Below are 22,826 nucleotides of genomic sequence, written 5' to 3' on the forward strand. Positions count from 1 at the left end.
AAACATAGGGCCAATATTAACATGTTGCTGTGATAACCTCATACATTTACTGGTGTAACAGGGTTTGTTGTGCCATATGTCTTCTGAGGGATACGGAGTCAGTAACTCTCATGGCTGTCACCATGTACTGACTGCAATCCTCAGAGTATACTACTGCATTTCTAAAGATAGGACATGTGTGAGTAACACAACACATGTAAGACTCCAAACACTGGCCAGTCTGCAGATAGCCCTACAGGTGAGAGTTTCCTCAACCACATAACACTGTCATGACAGATATTAAATCATATAGACCAGCCATATCCACACAAACCCTCTTAAACCAACATTACTTCAAATGTAGAAGACAAACAGTTACATTCTGACTTCATGTCTGGAACATCCCCCTCCTGTTTGTTGGCCTGTCTCCACAGTGTATGTTGTAAGAGGAATATCCCACTACCCTCTGTGATGCTGTTTGCCAAACACCGACATGAAATCTTGCTCACAGTGAATGAAAAGGGCCAATACCCATGTGATGTTCCTAGTTATAGGAGTGTGTTTCCATGCAATTGGCTATGGGAATGTTACCACAGCTGTTCCACATGCAATCAGCTAGTGGGGACTTCTCATTCATGCAAAGGCCATTAGCTACTCATGAGCATCACTTACAAAATACAAGCTGCTGCCTAAGCAAAGCAGGTGTACTTTTCCACATCCACCAGAGAGGGACTGAGAGAGACAGAGATAAAGTAAGAAAGGAAGGGGGTAGGAGAGTAAGAGTTAAGCATGTTTGTGTCACACACTTACCAGCACAGGGCTTCAAACCCCTGCCTATGTACTGCAATTACATTTTTATGCAGTTATTGCATGCGCCACAGAGCTTACATGCTGGTGAGCTGTCCAAAGGTATATTTGAAGGCGAGTAATATCAGCAACAGTGATAAATGAGGGATAAGGTAAGTGTAGAGCCTGTCCACTAAAGCAGGTGTCAAGGAAGACACAACCACACTCTCTCAGGGACTCACACACATTATCACAGTTGACAGGGTTAGGATAAGAATTCCTAACTAACTAGTTTGCTACACTACAGTATTAAGCAGGTATCACATGCACCACAGAGGTTATTAGGCTGATATATGGGCAAAGGGTATGTCAAGGTGACTGACATCAGAAGGCATACTACAGTAGGACAATGGGAGGTGTAGTGAGTGTGAATGGCTTCCAAATCATTAGTCACCACACACACACACACACACACACACACACACACACACACACACACACTTGCCAGTACTGGCATGCATGGGTTCATTGCTTCACAGATGTGTAGTAGTTGACTGTGCCAAAAGGCTGTACAAGGTTAGGCAAAGGGTATACCTTGGCATCAGGCCACATGACAATTTTCTGCAGTGTGGCTCAGGGGTATAGTCCCTGGATTGGCCCACACAGCTCAGTATTGTATTCACCATTCACTCATCTGGGTTACTATTGTGGGTGGCCAGTGCTGTGTAATGCTTGCCATGTATGTGTTCTATATTCCAGAACATGGACATTGTCATGGTTATGCACATGTCCCACATGCATGTTCTGTGACATGTGGAAGTGTACCTGGGGTTTCTGGGGCATGTTGTGTGGACAGATTGTTTTCACCTGATGTGGCATTCCTGACCATGTGGTGAGAACTGGCTATGGAACAGAGGTTGATCCTGCACCTACACTGACAGCATGATACAGGTATTCACTGATGTTAGTGGCATCTGCCCATACAGGGCATGTGTATAAAGCATGGTATTTCCTTTGTGGGCTACATTTGCTGACTCTACAGTTGTTACAGGTGTCCAGTGGGGAATATAGCAAAGGTCCACTGTAAGCGATTATTTGCCTATTGTAGGGATGGAACAGGGTGCCATGTCCTCTGTAGTCCACTGCAATCACACCGTTGTTACTATCTGTGGGCAATATGCAGGGAACTACCAACATAGAGGTTGTTGCCTAGCCAAGTGTGTTTTATGTATGAGACATGGGTGGAGAGTGTTCTTTGGGCAATACAAAGGTTGCCTATATTGTTCCCCAATCCATAATGTCACATGTAGGAGGGAAATGGATTGTCTATGCCAGCCTCTCTGCTGTTTGACATCTGTTGTCCTTGCAAGGTGGACATTGTGACATATAGTAAGTCCTCAATATAAGAAATTTGCAAAACCCGCCCCACATTGAGTTCTGTTATCACACAATCACAGCCAAAAGTAAGACAATGGACAGTGTAGTGACTGTGACTGGCCTCAAAAGCATTTATCCCTTCACACACACACAAAAAGTCTCACAGTTGCCATGGCTGGGATTAGAACTCTTACCTAGTTAGTACATCACACTATAGCATTACGCAGTTATAGCATGCACCACAGAACTTATAGGGCTAGTCTTTCCCCAAAGGTGTATTTCAAGGTGAATGACATCAGCAGGCTTGCCAAAGTAGGGCAATGGAAAGTGTAGTGACTGTGAATGGCCTCAAAAGCATTGACCCCTCACATGCACACATACACACACACACACACACACACACACACACACACACACACACACACACACACACACACACACACACACACACACACTTGCCATGTCTGGGATTAGAACTCCTACCTAACTAGTATATCACACTATAGCATTACACAGTTATAGCACGCACCACGGAGTGTATAGGGCTAGCCCTTCTCCAAAGGTATATTTCAAGGTGAATGACATCAGCAGGCTTGCTAAAGTAGGGCAATGGAAAGTGTAGTGACTATTAATGGCCTCAAAAGCATTGATCCATACACACACACACACAAACTCACACACAGTCGCTATGTCTGGGATTAGAACTCCTACCTAACTAGTACATTACACTATAGCATTACTCAGTTATAGCACATGCCAGGGAGCTTATAGGGCTAACCCTTCTCTAAAGGCGTATTTCAAGGTGAATGACATCAGCAGGCTTGCCGAAGTAGGGCAATGGGGAGTGCAGTGTGTGAATGGGCCATAACCCATTTGTCTGGAAGCACACACACACAACACTTAGTCATACACAGGTTAACATTTGACAGGAATGTGTATACAACTGCTAGATGAGTAATGACTTGTACAGTCATGTTACACAGTCATCACAAGCACCAAAGATACTATAGTGCTGAGGGCTACCAGAAGCAAATGTCTACAGTGATAGACATTTGCACATCATGTGGAATTGGCCAATTGGATGTGTGCTGGGTGGGACAGGCCTCATGATGGGAAGCTCTTTGTCACTGTCTGTCACTCTCTTCCACACATCTATGTATGTGTATGTTTGGCCTATTATAGTGTGTTATCCTTGGATATATGTGTGTATTCCTATCCAATGTGTGTGCAAAGCATGACTGGTGTGCAATGTGGAGTGTGTGGACAATTATCTGCGACTGACAGATATGTATAGTCCACTCTTGTTGCCAGACATGGGCTTCATTTCTGTAAGTGTGGGAGCATGCCCAGTATGACCTTTCAGTATTTTGTTGTCAGACATGGGCTTCATTTCTCTGTGGGAGCATGCCCAATATGACCTTCTGTATTGAATTTGTGAATCCACTCCAGGTAGGTTGTACTCCAGTGCAGGCATTTGTGTTCTACACCTACAGCTAGCAACCTGTTTCTGCAGGATATCTCTAGATTAGTTGACAATATGGGGTCACAATGGACAAAGGATAGTGGGATACTGTAACTAATTGTGTCTGTTCTGCTTCTGCCACATGGTTTTGGTGCTAGCAGAGATCTTCAAACATTTGTAATGTTTTACACTGTGATATTTTATGTCATCAACTACTGACAGGTATACATATTTGCTTGCAGTAATTTCCTGGGGAACACAAGAAAAATGTAGCTGTGTCCAGTATTGTAGTCTACAGCCTACATATTCTTGCACAATCATGCCATTCTGCAGCAGGAGCTGCAAACACTTGCTGATGGGTCTGTGTAAATGGTTCATCACCTTGGCACTGTGGTGGGTGAGGATCCCATGCTTATACATCTATCGATGTGACAGTATGGCCATATCCTGCTGTGGCCATACCTTACAGCTGTATGGATTCACACAGGTTACCCAGAGGCAGGGGTCATATTTCTAGTCATTACCCCTTCACATTGTGGTTTATGAGCAGGTTTGTAGCCACCCATTCCTGTGTATCCAGGCAGGGATAGTATGTGCACACACCTGAGTTTCAGACTTCACACACTCCATGGTGTCCATGCTTCTACCCCCCCCCGTTATTCTATCTTCTTCAGAACATTATGCAAATGATATCTGATAAGTATCTCTATAGTTATCACTTCATCCCAGCAGTATTTAGGGGTTGGTCCACAGTTCATGCAGTAGGATATGGTGGACATGCTACTGGGATTTGTTGACATGGCCGTGCATTTGTGTTCTGTGGACTGTGTTAGGTTGTTATTTGGGAGTCCATGAGATAGCATACATTGGCAGTACAGGTGATACACAGGCCTTTGACAGAGGACTGTAGGGCATTTGGTAGTGATGCAGGTCATCTGTAGCAGCCCATTGCATTGTGTCACTCCTACAATCCCAGGCTGCAAGTCACTGTATTCCCCTGGGGTAATAGGGTAGGTGTGCAAGGTGTTAATCTCAATAGTTTCTGTCCTTATTGCTCCATTGGTGTGAAGGCTGGCAGGGTGCTGCTTACATCTAGGGACACACCTGCATGGGATACCTCTTCAGCATGCTGCATTCTGTGGATATCCCCATACAGGGGTGAGGGTCATATTGTACTCATTCCCAACAGCAGGGTTATGATCTATGAGGTACCTGTGGCTGATGGTGGGGTGAGCTGGGTACATGTGTTCTATGGAAGCTACTTGCAGCTGACTCACAGATATACGTGGGGTGTTCCACTTATACTGGCTTGTGCAGGGACATTAGTGGTTTCCTAGTAATTCATACCTGTGTCTTTTGTGGTCTGCCAGTGTTTGGCCAGACTACATCAGTATTCCATACTACACAGCCAACTAATGTGCTGCTAACCTGTATGTACAATTCCAAAGGTGTGTCCATTTGACAGTAACTTTTTTTACACTCTCTGTCTAGGGTACTTCCACCTGTGTACTGTTTGTATGTCTGGGCCCACATTCATGCCATGTCCATCTTTCAGATGGTGACAGATATTACATGTGAATAATTAGTATTAGTTACTGCTGGATTGTGTCTTGCTGGGATGCATTGTTTGGAACTGCAGTTGTGAGAACTTGGCCCTGTCATTAACAGTACTGTCCAATGGCCACCGGGACCCAACCCTCCATGCCTACATGCTGACCACTTTCACACAATATACAATACACAACAACCTAACACATAGAGCCCTGCATATTGTACACGTGCAACAATCTATCCTGCTACTTTGGCCAGGTCAGGTAATCTGTGCTCCACTGTTATTATACCTACCCATACATGTTACTACATTTCTACATAGGATTGTGGGGGGGGGGGGTGCACACCTGTCAATTGTAAACATTTGCTATGACTGCACTGGTATTTCAGGTACTCTGTTGGCTTCCATTTCATTCTGTATTCTGACCTATCATGCAGACTAGAGGCATATCAGTGTAGTAAAGTTCTTAGGTTTTCTGATGTACATTTCAGTTTTAGACTTCTTACCCTTCAGAACTAACATCCCACTGCCTGACCTGTTGTAGTCTGTCTGTGTAGGTCAGGAGGGGGCTGTTCTCCATAGCCATCAATCAGAGGCCTTAGCACAGCCTTTCTTTGTGTTTGTCTACACCTGTCCTGCTGGCTGAGACTGTTGTTGGGTATGTGAGCCTCACTGACATGCATGTGTCTGTCCTATGGACACACATTTGGCCCACCACATGTCCTGCACTGGGTTTTGTCACCTTGTCTAATACTAACTACTATGTTGACACCAGTATTTGTTAAGGATTTCATGCTGCCGATATAGGTGTCTACTATCTGCTGCCATCCCATTCAGCCACCCAATTCCCTTACATGCTCAAATCCATACCATAGATACAAGTAGCAGAACATACTACTACATTCAGCAATTGATAGTGCCATGCAGAGCTTGCCATGTCCTGGCGATTGTTTTATTATGCTCCATCCTAAATATGTGTGTTACTGCTTACAGGTATAAAGTGCTTCACTTTGTCAGATCTGCCAAAACAACTTTACGATCATTTTTTTTGCAAAAACTTTTTATTGGTATGTGCTGTAAAAATAATGCCTAAGACTGATAAAATGAAAATACCTGAATAAATTGCTGGATGAATTCCTCCTGAAGATTTAATTTGCTGCAGACATTTGCTTGTTTTTTTTTTTAATGTATTTTAAAGTGACAAACTAGTTGAATATTGCCCCCATGGATATGAAAAAAAAAGTTGCTGTGTATTTATATTTGTGTTTAACAAAGAGTGAGCAGGAATCAGTGTGTGACAGTTCGCTAGCCTTACTTTAGTTCATTTACTAGTACTTGATATTAGTCTTGACATTTTTTCAAATGAATGGAAGGCAGAAATACCTTGTACAACTTGCTCAAACTCAAGACCCAAAGTTAGACAGTCCTCTATATGCTAAAGTAATACCCCATTGTTGATATCCAAGTGAAGTATATTTTCAAAGATGAGAGTTCGTCAGTAGAACTAATGGTTACTTATGTAGTTAAGGGATGTTATCACTTTACACTATGGTTAACATCACCCCAGAGTTATTTTCATTCCCTGTGGTATCACCTGCATGTAGATTAGTGCCTAGAAATTCTCCAGGCCCTTTCACTTTGCTCTTATACATTTCTCCTGCAATAGATCACGAAGATCCCATTTTATGTTTTCCTATTTAAACTGTATATTTTTTTAGAAAGCAATTTGACTCAGCATACATGACAAAGGGGAGCCCATACTTATTCTATAGTTTTCATTATTAGCCATCGACCATAATTTTACTTTCTGAGTCTGAAGGCTGTACATGCTACAAAGCACACATAGCAACTGAAAAGATATAGTGAAACTTTATTCCTAAAGCTTAGTTATTGGAAAAATATTTGTATCAAGAATATAAATCAGTTATAATACTACATAAACATCTGTAAGTACTCTTTTTTTTAGATAGTGAAGTGTTTTTGTTATTCGGATATCTGTAGAAAAGGAAAGAAAATACAAAGGTATAGGGTTGATTGTTAGAACAGGCCCACAATAGTTGCACTGGGTGAAATCACTTTAGCAAAGGTAAATTTCGATAAAACTTTTGATATCTGAAAAAATTAGAGAATATTAACTTGTCATCCCCAAAATATAAATATAATAATCCCTAGGATGTAAACCATTGTTATTCTTCTTCAGAGATGTTTTTCTGAGTTCTTACTAGGAAAGTATGACAATCCCCTAGTGATTCTGGTCAGCAGTGCTGCCATCAGTACAGGACCTCTGTAGTGGCACCCTGACCTGCTTCTTCAATGGAAGGCAGAAGTTGTAGGGTAGGGGGGACCAGACATGTACTGCATGCATTTATTCTTCTGTTGTATCATCTGTGTAATCAGTGTAGTGAGATGCCCATACTTTGTTTACGGTGTCTGGAGACCATGTGTTCAACATAGTAGGAGACACAAGTGACTCTTTTGGCAGTAGGGGTGCATACGCAATCTGTTCCATAACTGCCATTGTATGTGTACCACATATGTATACTAATGTGCTCTGTTTTTCTTATCTTTGGGGTACAGATTGTGAAGCAAAGGTGATCACCTTGGTTTAATTTCTCCATTTCTCCAAGTCTTATGAGTTTCTAATACCATAATGGGAATTTCTCAAAGTCTTTTGGGTTTCTAATACCATAATGGGAATGGACTTCATTCCAAAGTCTGGGTATGATTAAAGTTCATGAAATTGGTATTGTTCCAGTCTTTGATGTTAGCCAAAAGTACGCTTTGCAGGACCCGCAGTTTGCCTAGAAATGACTCCATCTGCAATTCATTCTAAGTTACATGTATTGGTAACAAAGCTAAATACAACTTTACATTCTTTTTTTATGACACCCATTGCTCCTACTACTGGAACTGTCTGGCTATCTTTTTTCCACATTGCTCTAATTTCTGCTGTAAATTTTGATATTTTATAACCTTCTGTCTCCATGTATATGAGACACTGTAATCACTATGTAATCTCAGAATGAGCTGGCTGATGTCTCTTTTGTCTGCCTCAGCAGGGGGATAGTAGTCAGCTCGCTGAAAATGGCCTGAAGGATCACTGGTAACACCAGTGCCCAGTTGTGAAGATATTTGTTAACCAGTTAAGTCCCTTTTCAGGGGGTGACCTGGCAGCAATATCTGGTTAAGTGGCTAGATCAAGTTCACACATAAGCAATGAGTGCTATAGAAAGCAAACCCTGTACTGCAGGAGCCACATCTGACAGCCTTAGCCCTCTGTGACATCTGCCATACATGTTGGATGGAGGATCCTCTTTTGTCAGTGCCCACTGGGGGTCCAAAGCTGGAACCAGCAGTAGGTAACCTAGGCAGTTTTATATGAGCTGATGATGAGGGGGGGGGGGCAGAAAAATATAAAATGTAACAACAACAAAAACATCTTGTTCTACTTTTTTTAATTACATTCTGATCTCTATATTCTGACCTATCTACCTGTTTACTTCCTCCTTTGCAAGTTGCTGCAGCATGTTAACCAAATGACTCTCATGTTGGCTTCTTCAATTTGGGTAGAAGTGTGGGGGCACTTTCCTTTATTTTAGACATTGGTGTATTTTTTTTTGTCAGGCAGTAGGTTTAAAAATCAAAACTTGCATTTCCCACCTTCCACCCTTCTTCTTGTCCTATGGCCATAATCAACTACTTATCTATCGCCACCACCCATTTGTTCTGCTCCACCCCAGGCCAGCTTTATAATCATGCAGCTGGTACGGCAGGTTTAAAATTGCTTGTAAGAAAATTAAGTGCCAGCAAGCAATATCAATGGCCAAGATTCGAGACACAAGACCAAGTTGCAAGAGACAGCCAGGCTGTCAGATCAGAGAGTGACCGTAACATTACTTAGAAATGCCGCAGTGGTGACCTAGCTGGCTTACTTATCCATGTCCACAGTGCTAGAGGAACAGAACAGACAACTGACCAAAAAGCAATAAGCAAGTCACCGCTATCTGGGTGTCCAAGTTATTTGTTTCCTGTCTTTTTTTAACGCAATACAAATGTACATAAAGAAAAAAAAAAGATAAAAAGCAAGGCGTGGGCTGGCAATTGCTGTGTAAAATGTGTGGGTGGTCCTGGAAGTCTGATACTGCAGTGCCTCACACTCCAACTGTCTAGATTTTCATAGAATGTCCACATTTCTGCCTCATATTTTTGATCTGCTCCTCAGAAAACTTGTGGTTTTCTGGCAAATTACTGAGGATCGACATCACTAAATAATGGCATGCATTTGAGTTTCAAACTTCATATCCTTCAGAAAATGCATGCTAACACAAACCATGTTATCATAGCCCCTTTAAAGTTTATAAGAGCAATATTCAAAAATGTGATCCTATTTTGGGGGCTTTGCTCCCTACATTATTTTAGACTTTGCTCAGATTTATTGTGCTGAGAGGCTGAGAGGTATGAAGTGCTGTAATTTATAGGAAAGACAGTAAGAGTGATTTTTTTTTTACTCCTTCCAAATTCTTCCGTCTTGGGACCTCACACTATGCCAGCCAATAATAAAGAATGGCAGTTAGCATAGTAAAACAGATAAAGGCTATCCTTCTTAATCTCTTCTAAAACTGATGACATTTCAAGAAACATTGTTGAATTGCACTTAACAAATAATGACAATAATTAGTTATAAACTAATTATTATCATTATTTATTATAATGACAATAATTAGTCTATAACTAATTATTGTCTTTATGTATTAAGTGTAGCAAATAATGACAATAATTATTTATGGATTTCTTTTACTTCAGAAAATGTATATTAAGTCACTTTTTTATTCTGTTAGTATCTGAAGTTAACATTACTAATATTTTAAAAGTGTTGCCGATTGCCCCTAATTATTTCTGTACTTGTCACTGATTTGTTGAGAGCAATGAATGATGACTAGCTGACTTTTGGAGAAAAGGTGGTAAGTTACACTTAATAAATAATGATGACAAATATGATTATAGACTTATTTTATTTCAGCAAATTTATATTACTACACTTTTTCTTATTCTGGCAAAGTCTCAAGTTAATAGTACTAATATTTTATAAGTGTCCCTCATTTTAGAGCTATGGATGGTAATTGCTCAATATAGAAATCAATGCTGAAAGTTAAAATAGGTATTACAAGGGAGACACACACACAACACACACACACACACACACACACACACACACACACACACACACACACACACACACACACACACACACACACACACACACACATATATATATATATATATATATATATATATATATATATATATATATATATATATATTGTGTGTGTGTGTGTGTGTGTGTGTGGGTCTACTTCGAATCACTGAAACTACATTTCTTCGAATTTCACTTACCCGGCTCCACTTCTCCAAAATGTCATTAAACCGAAAGCACGGACTGCCAAAATCCTTTCCTTATGAAAGGAGACACTTGGCCACCATGGTGAACTTTTCCCTTTCTTCAGTGTAGTGTGATCTCGGAATTGGTATATTTAAGTAAGAGAGTGCAGGGGGCTGAAGCCCCCCAAGTTGGTGGGTTTAGTTTTGGTCCATTTATTTTTTTCCGTGGTGGCCAAGTGTTTCCTTTCACAGGGAAAGGATTTCAGCAGTCTATGCTTTTGGTTTAATGACATTTCGGAGAAGTGGAGTCAGGTAAGTGAAATTCGAAGAAATGTAATATCGGTTGTTCAAAGTAGACCCATATAAATATATATATATATATATATATATATATATATATATATATATATATATATATAAAAATACATGGAGAGAGTTAGAGAGAGCGAACATTCAGAACAATGAGCATCTGAACACTGATCACTTTAGAGTGAATAGAAACTAATTAAAAAGAATGAAAAACTAAAACGAGTCTATTTTTCTAGGGAGGCTGTGCCCCTCCACACCCCTTGTAATTATATATACTAACACTGGCATCACACAGCAGCAGAATAAGTGTAAATTCCCACTGCAATGAGATCCCTTGCAAAAGACTGGTGGTATAAACTCTAAAAGAATGTTTGCTCACGAGTGTTACTTTTTTTTTTAGTAGAAAGTTAACTTGTGAGTGTTTCACTCTTGTCAACGGTAAGTATATATGTGTGTGTGTGTGTGTGTGTGTATATATATATATATATATATATATATATGTGTGTGTGTGTGTGTGTGTGTGTATGTATGTAGCTACATATTGGGATATTGGTATAGTGGGGAGTGGGGTGTGTGGCAGGGGATCTCAGTAAATTGTCCTGACAATGGCCTCATTTAACAGTGATCCATCTCTGTTGGGAGCCTCCAGACATTATTCTGGATGATTTGTCCAGGCTGGTCTCAGCTGAGGTAAGCCTACAATTCATGCCTGACCTCAGCACATGCTAAAACAAAATTAATAACATAACAAAAAATAATTTTTTGCAGATGTTTACAAGATATGAGAATCATGGGAACTGCCTGGTCGGTGCCTGGACACAATAAAGTTGATACACTGTGCATTGAAGACCACCCGACAGCTAAGTGAATGATGAGGATTAGCCATTCTTTCTGATGCATCTGTCACCCTTTGAATCAGTTATGGCCCCGATGATAATGTGTGTGCAATCGGTGGTTCCCAGGACCTCAGGAAAATGGGAAATGTATAACATATGCTTAGAAACGGCTCTCACATCTGCAGTCCTTGAGAAAGCTGTATATGCTCATTGACTTACTGAAACATGATGTAAAGAACTGTGCAGGATCCATTTAGGATGATGCCTGTAACACCCCTACCATGTCCTCTGTAGGTCACTGCAAAGCCCTTGTACCTAGAATGGTTAACGCAACCCATAAGTCAGTGTCCATTGGGATGAGCTGTCCATGTATCCTGGCTGATTTCATATGTGGACAACACAATTAGACAAACTCCCTTGCAGTATTCCTTGCCACATTGAATCAGTCCATGATCTGCTGATGGCCAGGTAGTGGAATGTTGTGTGCTGGCAGTATTGCTGACATTGACATGGAGGCCTGTGGCATGTGGTGTCACAGTCATTGTCTCAAAAGCAGCCTCTAATCCATGCTGGTCTGTTTCAGCTAATATTAGAAGATATAATTTAGTATCCTGTACACCTGCCAATGCACAATGTGTCAGCTTTATAGATTTCTGAATTTCCCTTCCATCTTTAATGGCATTATTTGCATATTCTTTGTTTCTCATTTGCATCTACAGATTAATGTCCATATCACTTTGTAGGCATTTGCGTACCCTGCATACAGCACTATTTTTAGGTCCCTGAATTGTCTCCTCCCTTCTTGTTGCTGTTATTTTGCGCACTGGAATATGTTTTAATACAGGCATATATTCATTCATACATGTCATGTTACTGACACCGTAGGTGTCACGCTAGGAACAAATTACAAGGCACACCACATTGTCACTGCCACAATCATACCTCTTGGTATGGGTAATGACTATGTTGTGAGAGATTAAATGACTAGTAGAAATATTACTTATGAACTGACTTTGCATGTATCACAAGGAAAACTTCATGGAGTTCTTCTTTTGGTTATTACCAATTTCAACAGTGAATTTGCATTCAGGTAAGGATTTTAAAATATTAGGGTGTCAATCCAATACTGTAACATACAGCATTTGTTTGTCATCAACACTGCAGCTAAAGTGGAACAAACATAAAACTTCCTTATTCTGCTCACTCTGACTTATTGTTGCAACCACTACTGTATTCTCAACAAATGACAACATTTGTACTTCTTCTTCATTAAAAAATTAAGTTTTAAAGTCCTCATATAAGCCATGTATTATGCTGAGACCTTCCACACTGAACCTTTAGAAGCAAACAGGCATTTGTTTTTTAATGACATTTTTCTTAACAAAGCCAGGATTATCAGTGTCTTTGTGTCCATATGTATTCACAAAAGTGTCCTTATAAATGTCAGATTCCAAAATACTGTGATTTTTTTACCATTGTAGAGAACAAAGTCACAGGGACCTTTTCTAACTGTTGAATGGCACTGTTTGGTTAAGTGACTTGCTCAGTGTCACAGAACAGGCAAAAGAAGGTTAAGGGCATCAAAGGCTGGAGTACAGGAAGCAGCTTGTCTTAATCCTTTGCACTAAAATGGCAGACTACACTTATAAACAAGAACAATGTTTAAAACTAATTCCTATAGGTAATTCCAAGACTCTTTAGTGCAAGTCCTGGAAAAGTGAGATTGAATGACTGAAATTGCAGACTTACATACATTAAATCCTAGATGACTGTTCCTCCGAATATTCCCTTTTTTCTCAGGTATGAAGGCCTCTCGGTTTGCATACATAGGTCTGGGGGATGGGTTTTTTTCCCCCTCACTCTTGTGCTCACTATTATGAGTCTTGACATTTCAATAGGAAGCCTTTCTGTATCTAGGCAGTATAACTAATCCTGACTGTGATTTCAACAAGTTACAAAAAAAAATCAAAACTATCATTTAGTTTGTCTATTAAAAAGTGCTGTTATTTACCATTCCAGAAAACAAAATAATTCTTGATAAAATACAGGTAAAAAATGACATGCTTGAACAAATCGAGTTTGAATAATTTAGTCCTTTCTCACTCAGTTGAAACTAAAATTCCAAAGGCAGATATGTGAATTGCCGTCCCTGCTGTATAGCTGATGCAGTGCAGGGAGTATCTGCTATATATGGTTGATGGTGTATGATTCAGTGTGCTTGGTAAACTTAACAGAGAACTATACAGATCCAAGAATAGGAGGGCAGTGACCTATTAAATGGAATGTAGCACATGTCAGACAATACAACAAACTGGGAGAAGGGCAGCAGATCATAGGTTAGTTAATATGCCAGCCTGTATATCCAGGTTGTAGTGGCGTTTTATGTGTATAGGAAACACATTTCAAGGATGTGGCCACACCAGTAGTAGCCATTGTGTTGAAGGTATTGAATGCTGGCATTACCAGCTTTGTACTTGAGCTTGGCATGTCTCTTTGGATATGTTGCCACAGAAACAGCATGCATGCAGCCATACATCCACCCACTGAATAGTAATAATAGCCTTGTGCCAACCCAGTGTCTCTCAATCATACAAGATTAATATGGGGTGCTTTTTAAGCCCATTATGCAAACCACCATGCCAATCTGCAGAGTACATAGGCAATAACATTGGAGCACTTTCCAGCCTGCATTTGGTTTATGATGCATAACAGTACTTTATGCGGAGTGTGCACAGATAATCAAAATAGCTGTGAGGTTTTGTCCTCCATAACACTATGGATGATGGACTTCTAAAACTCTGCTTTACATCTGTAGACATATGTTCAGGAATGAAAAGTGTGATTTATGTCTTGTCTGCTTAATGTTCCCCTCAAAGCAGATGTCTGAAGAGCAGAATGCATTTGCTTGTCATTATTTTCTGCACCACACACTCTGGCATCAGCACAACTCCATATGTCACTAAACCATGCATAACCATACAATCCTTGCATCACACAGCTCATGTGGCAGTCTATGGCACTTATGGTTATCAACTGTGGCCTCAGACATGATTTTCAACAAGAATGGGGTATCCTATAACCCTGTTTATCATATATATTAGATATTTTATTTGCTTCAGTGAGTCTGCCATAACCCCTGCCAGAGTAATCCCTGAAACTGCTAGGCTTATTAGTTTGCTAAACACCCAAGAGTCAGCCATCTGCTTGCTCAGCTGGATAAACTGTAAGGGAGTGCATCTTGATAGCACAGTTTGGCAAATTATGAATAGCACTCATTCAGGTGCTCATGGTGCTACCACACTTTGCATTTGTTCAATATAACATCCTTACACAGGAAGTACAGGGTCTATGAATCCCTCAGAATATCCTACATTCCCACATATACTTCCTGTGGGGGACTCACCTTCAGCAGCTTCCCAAGTCATGTGAAGACTTAACAACGATCCAACCAGTCAACCAAACAACTAACATTGTATAGAGATACAAGGTTACCATTGCTGAAGTGGGAAAATAGGAATTCCGTTGCTTGACTAATTGTTGACTTCTAATAACAATATACAAGTAAAAAGATAATTTAGGCTTAGTAACATTCTAATGCTTTGCTGTTTGTATGTTGATTGAGGACATATAGACAGGACTCAATATGTTAGAATAGAGGTGTCTACCCCCCAAAAAGAGACCAGTCACTACTGGAGTCTTTTAAGGCTTGGTGCCAGGGTTGCTCCTTTTTTGGCATCTACTTCTCTGAAGTCAAGGCCAATGTCAAGGGTTTATAGCTGATGAAGTCTGCACATGATTGCAAACTTGGCAAAGTTACAGAATCCACTAAAGAGACAAATACTATCTAAGAATGCCTGCTACAGACTAATAACTGGGGCCAGAGCCACAGTCTAAAACACAATGCCAAGAAATGCATAGCAGTACTTTTTGGAAAGATGGATACCCTTGGATTCTACCACACTGATAATATTCTGCTAAGAGTACATCCAATGGTCATGGATTTGTGAACACATATAGACAGTAACCTAGTGTTTGACTGTCATTTGCTTATGGTAGTAAGGAAATCATTTTATGTTGCGCAACTTGAAAGCAAGGGTATGGCATCTGGGTCGAAGGATATCATTGTTCTGCTGTACTTGACCCTCATCAGATAATTCATTGATTACACTGCCACATTCAGAATGTACCTGTCCAGGCATATGCATCAGTTGGAGTGAAACAGGGGTTTCACACTAAAAGAATACAGGACATAAACAACATGTCTTATGAGGACTGCCTTAAAGCCCTATCCCTGTACTCAGTCTCCTACATGCTGTTGAGAGGTAATCTATGTCTGGCATACAAAGTATCCTCAGATCCCACATTGGTAGACCTGTTGCACATCCACATCATAAATAACATCAGAATTACCCAATCTGAGGACCTAAACCTCATCTGCAAAATAAGTCAAATACATTGGAGGGACAGGCTGGATCTTAGAGATGACCACATCTCTGGAGCAGAATTGTCATCTATGTTTGGCAGAGTTCTTCACTAACTCAATTCAGTCATATCTTGGAACAATGGATGGGGAATCAGAAATTTACCCCTGGACTGGCAACTATTTCCTAGTAGACAGAAGCAGCCTGTCATGTCCAAGACTACATACACCACTTAATATAACCGTAGGGTAACAGAACTTGTGAGATACTATTAGGAAGCATGGCTAGGCTTAAAAAGGCCTCTGAACTTGTAAACCTATTAAGTTACAAATACACAGGGTAATAGTAATTGTTTAATGATTATATTTAATTTGGAAATCATTTGTATAAATCCTTACAAAACTGTACTTTACAGCTTTATTGTAAATCTAGCATATCAAAAGTAAGAACTGGAACATTCTGCAGAAAATGTAATTACTTTTCAGTCATTCTCACATATTTGGTAATGCAATAAAAACAGAGTCTGCTTCCATTAAAGTAATGAAAATAAATATTAAAACTGATTAGTGATATCTTGTGCCTAATATGTCAAGAAATAAAATGAAAGAAAAGGATCACAGTAAGTGAAAAATGACTCCTAATTGAAGAACTAGAAAAAAAAAAAAACAATGAACGATCCTAGAATGATTATTAAAAAAAAATAGGTAAAAGAAAAGCAAAGATGATTTAGCCAAAGAGGGCATGAAACACCATGGGCTGGACTCATGATGGCTTGCACAGAGTCTACGAATAGAGTAAGACTCCATGCAGCCATCATGTCCGACGAGCGATCCACAAACAGCCTGTAGGGGCATGTAAGAAAGCTCCTAACACGTCTCCTACACGGAGAGGGCTGTGATATGCAAATTACCTCACTTGCAGCCGAAAGGCATGCAAATGAGGTAAATTTGCAATCCAGGAAGCAGAAACCTGTCTGAGTAGGAGATGTGTTAGCTGCAGAAATGTACTCAGTTGACAACTGAGTACCATTCTGCAAATAGGACAATGGAGCCTTGTCAGCTCCAAATAAAGGTTGCATATGGTTGAGAAAGCATGCCAATGGCCAAATATATGGCCATTGGAAAGTTTCCCCAATGCAAAATTAAAATAAAAATAATTTTTTTTTTCGCCGATTTCCGATGTTTAAGCGTAGTTCAGCGCCGCGCAAATGGGGAGCGCTATATAAATCATAAAATAAGGCAATAAAAGCCACAAACATGGAATTTATGAAAAATTGTCAAATTTCAATGTAAGGGAATAGCAAGCTGAAGACAACATGGCCACCGAGTAGGGGTTGCCAAGGGGAGAAGCCCAGTGTAAGACATGTAACCAAGCATTAGTAGGCAATCCTATGTAAATGAGTGTTAGGATAGTGAATCGCACTTTTACATAGCAAATGAGCACAGTCAGTAGAGTGTAGGAGTAGGATATGGGGAGGAACAGAGTAGGAGATAGGTGACATCACAAGGGGGGTATGTATGAAAGTACTGCAGCTCATTGGAGGACAGTGGCATTTGTTAGGTGTCAGTTAGACATCATGGAAAGAGGTGTGTCAACAGGTAGGCCAGGGAAAGCCAAGAAATGGAAGGTGTATACTGTGGATAATGCCAAAGTTTCTTGCTGAGTGGGTATGCGCACGTGTGCGCGCCTGTAAACTTGAGTAAGACAGAGTGCACGCGTGGAAGCATGAGTGCGCGCGTGTAAGCCGGAGAAAGTATGTATAAGGCTGTTTAAAGACCTGTAAGCACGTTTGCGCTGGTGTGCACACGTTTTAACCTGAATAAGCAAGTGTTAGTCCGTCTAAGCATGTGTGCGTGCGTGTGAGCTGCTGTGAGCGTGTTTGCGCTTGTATGCGAGTCGCTCCCCCTGAGGAAACAGAAAGGAAAAATGAAGCACAACAAATAGCAGGGAGCTACCAGGTGATACTAGTAGAGCTAGCAGGTGAAAACAATCCAAATCAGGCAATAACACAGGCAGAGCACTAGCCTAGCCCAGCCCAGCACTTAAAACTCTGCAAACAACAGTGCAGTTCGTTTCTCACAAGAGACACTGAAACACTGGAGTATGCTACTAGAAGTGAAAACTGAAAAAGCTTCACTCAGACAAAAAATGCTAGGGGCTGCCATTGCTGTTATAAGACAACATATGCAACATGCTGAGGGTGGTGACAATGCAAATGCTGCCGGACAACCCACAGTGAGGAGATGGAGAAGAGTGTACATGCCCAGGGTCACCTACCAGGGGTTACATGAGCTGGAGATAGTGGAGCACTATAGAGTGGACAGAGACCTCCAGCAGCAAATTGTGGATCTGTGCAGGCCACGCCTCACACACAGAACCAACAGAGGGGAACCCATCCCAGTGGAAACCAAGGTATGTGTTGGCCTAAGAATACTAGCAACAGGTACCTTTCAGAGACCAACTGGTGATATGATGGGGATATCACAGGCATCAGCATCCGGGGTACTGCACCAGTTCCTGGATGCCATGTCAGCACATGTCGGTGATCGTGTATATTTCCCCAATTCCCGTGAGGTATTGGCCAGCAATATGCGTCTCTTCCAGAAAATAGCAGAATACCCTGAGGTAGTGGGTGCAATAGACTACACGCATATACACATCAAAGCATCAGCCGGGGAGCAGGGTAGGGCCTATATTAACCGCAAGGGCTTCCCCTCCATTAACTGCCAGGTTGTGTGTGATGCCCAGGGCATAATAATGAATGTGTGTGCTGGCTGCCCTGGAAGCTACCATGATTCCCATATCTGGCATCTGATGCAGCTGTACCAGACATTTGCCAATGGGGACATCCCACATGGTCACTTAGTGGGGGATGCTGGCTATGCACTGGAGCCGTGGCTGATGACACCCATCAGAAATGCACACACACCTGAACAAGAATGCCATAATGAGGCACACGCACAAACACAAAATGTAATCGAGCATGTGTTTGGGTTGCTCAAGTCACGGTTCCGGTGCCTGGACACATCTGGTGGAGCCTTGCAATACTCACCAACTACATGTACACAAATTGTCATGGTATGTGCTATGCTACATAATATGATCCTGCGAAAACAGCTGCAACAGGACCAGCATAGGCCTGGGCCAAACAGCCCCCCACCAGTGCCAAGGCCATCACAGGCAGAGCGTGACCCGGAGGAGGAACAACCTGAGCCTGCCCCAGTAGGCAGACGGAGGCATGCCCAGTATGCCCTGGTCTTGGCAAAGAGGCAATGCATAGCACATACACTGGCTCAGTAGGAACCCTGGAAATGATACCTCTCTCTAACTCGCACATATAGTAAAAGGGATGCCTAACTTGACACTACCTGTTGCCAAACATGTATAGGGTGTGCAGTATGCGCATCTGACATACGCAGCCCTGCAGCAACACCTGAGGCATGATTGCCATGTGTTAAGCAATGTAAGGCAGTGCTAAACAGCATTTACCACCATGTTGTATATGTAAACTTGATGACCTTCAGTAGCATCCTACCCTCACCAAACATGAGGCCACAATATGAAGACAAGATGATCAATTACAACAATTGGCTTAAGTATTGGTGTCACTGAAAGGGGATTCAATGCCTATCAGCCTGGGATGAGATGCTCGACAAGACATGATGCTTTGCTAGGGATGGATTTCACCTATCACCTGTGGCCTATTGGATATTGCCAAAGGCTCTTGTCACCCCCATAGTGCCTTTTCTAGGTAAGGCTCAAAACACAAACCCCCCTCCATAGGTATCAAAAGGGATAAGAAAGTATAAGTAATGCTACTCAATGCCAGAAGTCTAAACTGCAAGATGCACGCACTCCAAACACTCAAACCTGGTTCAAGGCTTCCAAGAGCACCCTAGCATTCACAGCTACACCTCATACCATGCTTTACAGCTGCAAAACATGGAACAAACTACAAAAGGAGGGTGAGTATCAATATTTGTCAAAGATACCCACACCCCCAGGTTGGTGGCACAGCATGAAGCATCAGAGTCCACCCATGTGTAACCAACAGTGGGTAAAACCACCTTCCAGTTCATAGCCTGCTACAGACCACCCTCCTAAACCCAGGAACCACACTTGGCCAACTGGAGAACACATGAAAATATAAAGATCTTCCTAAACACCATTATATTGGGCAGCTTCAACTACCCAAACATACACTGGGAGCATTATCCTTGCTCCAACACCCTAGGCCAAAGGTTCCCAGAATTTATAAACCAAAATGCTATGGAACAACTTGCTACCACTCCCACAAGAGGGGAAAACATACTGGACCTGATCATCACCAACATGGGGACTCTATGGCCAGGACCAGAAGTGTATCCCTCACTGGTACGATCACACCAGATAGTAATCTCACTGGATATTCACATCCCCACCCCAGCCCATGGCCAGAAAACCACAGTGAAAAATGTTCACTAAAGCATATATCACACACCTCAAAACAGAGGTGGAATCCTTCACAGCCCCTGTGTCTGTGGAACATACGGCCCAGACCTCATAACCCTTTATAAACATATTCTATGAACACCGTCAGGAATGCATGGATCATGCAATCCCAAATAAAACCAAGACCCAATCCTCCAAAGGCAGGCATCTTGTTTGGTGGACCCCAGCCATAAACAAACCATATAATATAAGGAGGAAGCTACTATATGATAGATCCAAATCACAAAAAGGGAAGCCATCTCTGACCAGTATTATTGAAAAACAACGTCCACACATAAAATTGTCTAAGGCCATCTGTGAGATAAACATTGTACAGGACACCAAGGATAATCACAAGGCATTCTTTACTTATTGTAGGAACCTGTGTGGGAATCCCCAGGTATGTTCAGAATAAGTCCAAAATGACAAACAATACAACAAACCCACAGACATTCCCAACATCCAAGCTGACAGGTTCAGTGCAAACTTCTTCCCCCTTCCCCACCAAAAGGGCAAATATCTATCCCAGCAGAGTGCTGGCCCCCTGACATCACAGATGCGCATGTAACAGCCAGCCTCCCCAAAGCAAAACACAGCATCAATGGGACCAGATGGTGTCCTGGGCTGTGTCCAACATGAACCTCAAGCAGAATTGAACACACACATAAAACCACTGTTCACTGTCAGCCTTAACACACGATATGTACCCAAAGAGCAGTGTACAGCAACAGTGGACCCTCTCCACAAAGGTGGTGCCTCAATGGATACTGCAACAATCACCCCAGAAGCCTGACTAGGTTGGTCTGCAAAGCTATGGAAAGGATCATCATGGACCTCAGAAATAAACATATTGGGGACACACAGACACTAGCTCCTACCCATTTTGGCTTTTGAAACAGTCACCAAGGCCATTGATGAGGGGATGGTGGTTCACACAGCCTACCTGGACCTTGCAAAAGCCTTCCATACAGTACCCCACTTGGTCATCATAGATAAGATCACCAGCTTCAATAGAAACCCCTATGTCAGTAGATGGGTTGCAAACTGGCTCAAGGACAGAACCCACATGGTCTGAAATGCTGGAGCCATGTCAGACCACAAACCAGCTACAAGTGGCATCCCGCAAGGCTCAGTCCTGGGACCTCCCTTGTTTGGTATATATTTCTCAGAGGTACAGGCCAACACAGGACAGTTGATGAACAAGTTTGTAGATGACTGCAAACTGGGTGCCATAATCGACCCTCCAGCTGACACAAGCATCCTACAAAAGGGCCTCATAGAAACAGACAACTGGTGCCAGAGCCATGTCCTCAAGCTAAACACAAAACAGTGTATAGTCCTCCCCTGTGTCAAAAACTAAGTGGCCACAAATTACTACATATGTGGTAACCCATTAAGTATGGAAGAAGTGATAAGGGACCTGGGGACACAAGTCAATATCAATCTCACATTCGACAACCATGTGGCCAAAGTGTTCAGAGAAACATTTCATATAGCCCACCTAATCATGAAGGTAATCACATCTACATCAGTGGAGGTCATTGTGCCTCTTAACTCATCCATCATCAGGCCCATAATTGAGTACAATGCCCCTTGTGGGATGTACCTTTTCAGACACCTGCAGCAGCTGGAAAGACCACCACAAAAGTACCTCACCAGGAGGATCAAAGGGCTCAAACACATGCCAGTCACTTCCCGGTTAAAGAAACTGCAGCTCCATTCAGTGGCATACTGCCTGCCCAGAGGCAATCTGTGCCAGGTGTATAAAGCCATGTCCAACCTGGAATCAATGGACATGCTGCACCTTGGAAAATCAGAATCCCATCAAGCTATGCCCTCAAGAGACCTGAACCTCAGGACTGAAATAAATAGGACATGCTGGAGTGACAGATCCATAACCCAGAGGCTCCCCCCACTCTTGAGTAAACTCCCACTCCAGGTTAGCCAGAGTCCCTCATTGACTCTCTTCAAGAGGAATCCTGATGAGTGGATGGGAGATTGTAGGTTTACCCTGGGTATCACTTCTATGTCACTGTTAGCCAGAGGCACAGTATACTAACCATGAAAAATGTAATGGCAAACTACACTTACAATGTGTGTTGAAAGCCAAACACCCTCTGGCTAGGATTATAAATGCCCTAGGGCAGATAGCCTAGTATGAACCTATGAAAAGAATCACACACACCAAGTAGTACAACTGTGGTCACTGTGGAGTAATGCTTGCCAATGTCCACCCAAGTTGGTGAATACACAGC

The sequence above is a fragment of the Protopterus annectens genome, chromosome 2.part0 (assembly GCF_019279795.1).
Source record: "Protopterus annectens isolate FY-2018-M chromosome 2.part0, PAN1.0, whole genome shotgun sequence".
Taxonomy (NCBI): Eukaryota; Metazoa; Chordata; order Ceratodontiformes; family Protopteridae; genus Protopterus; species Protopterus annectens.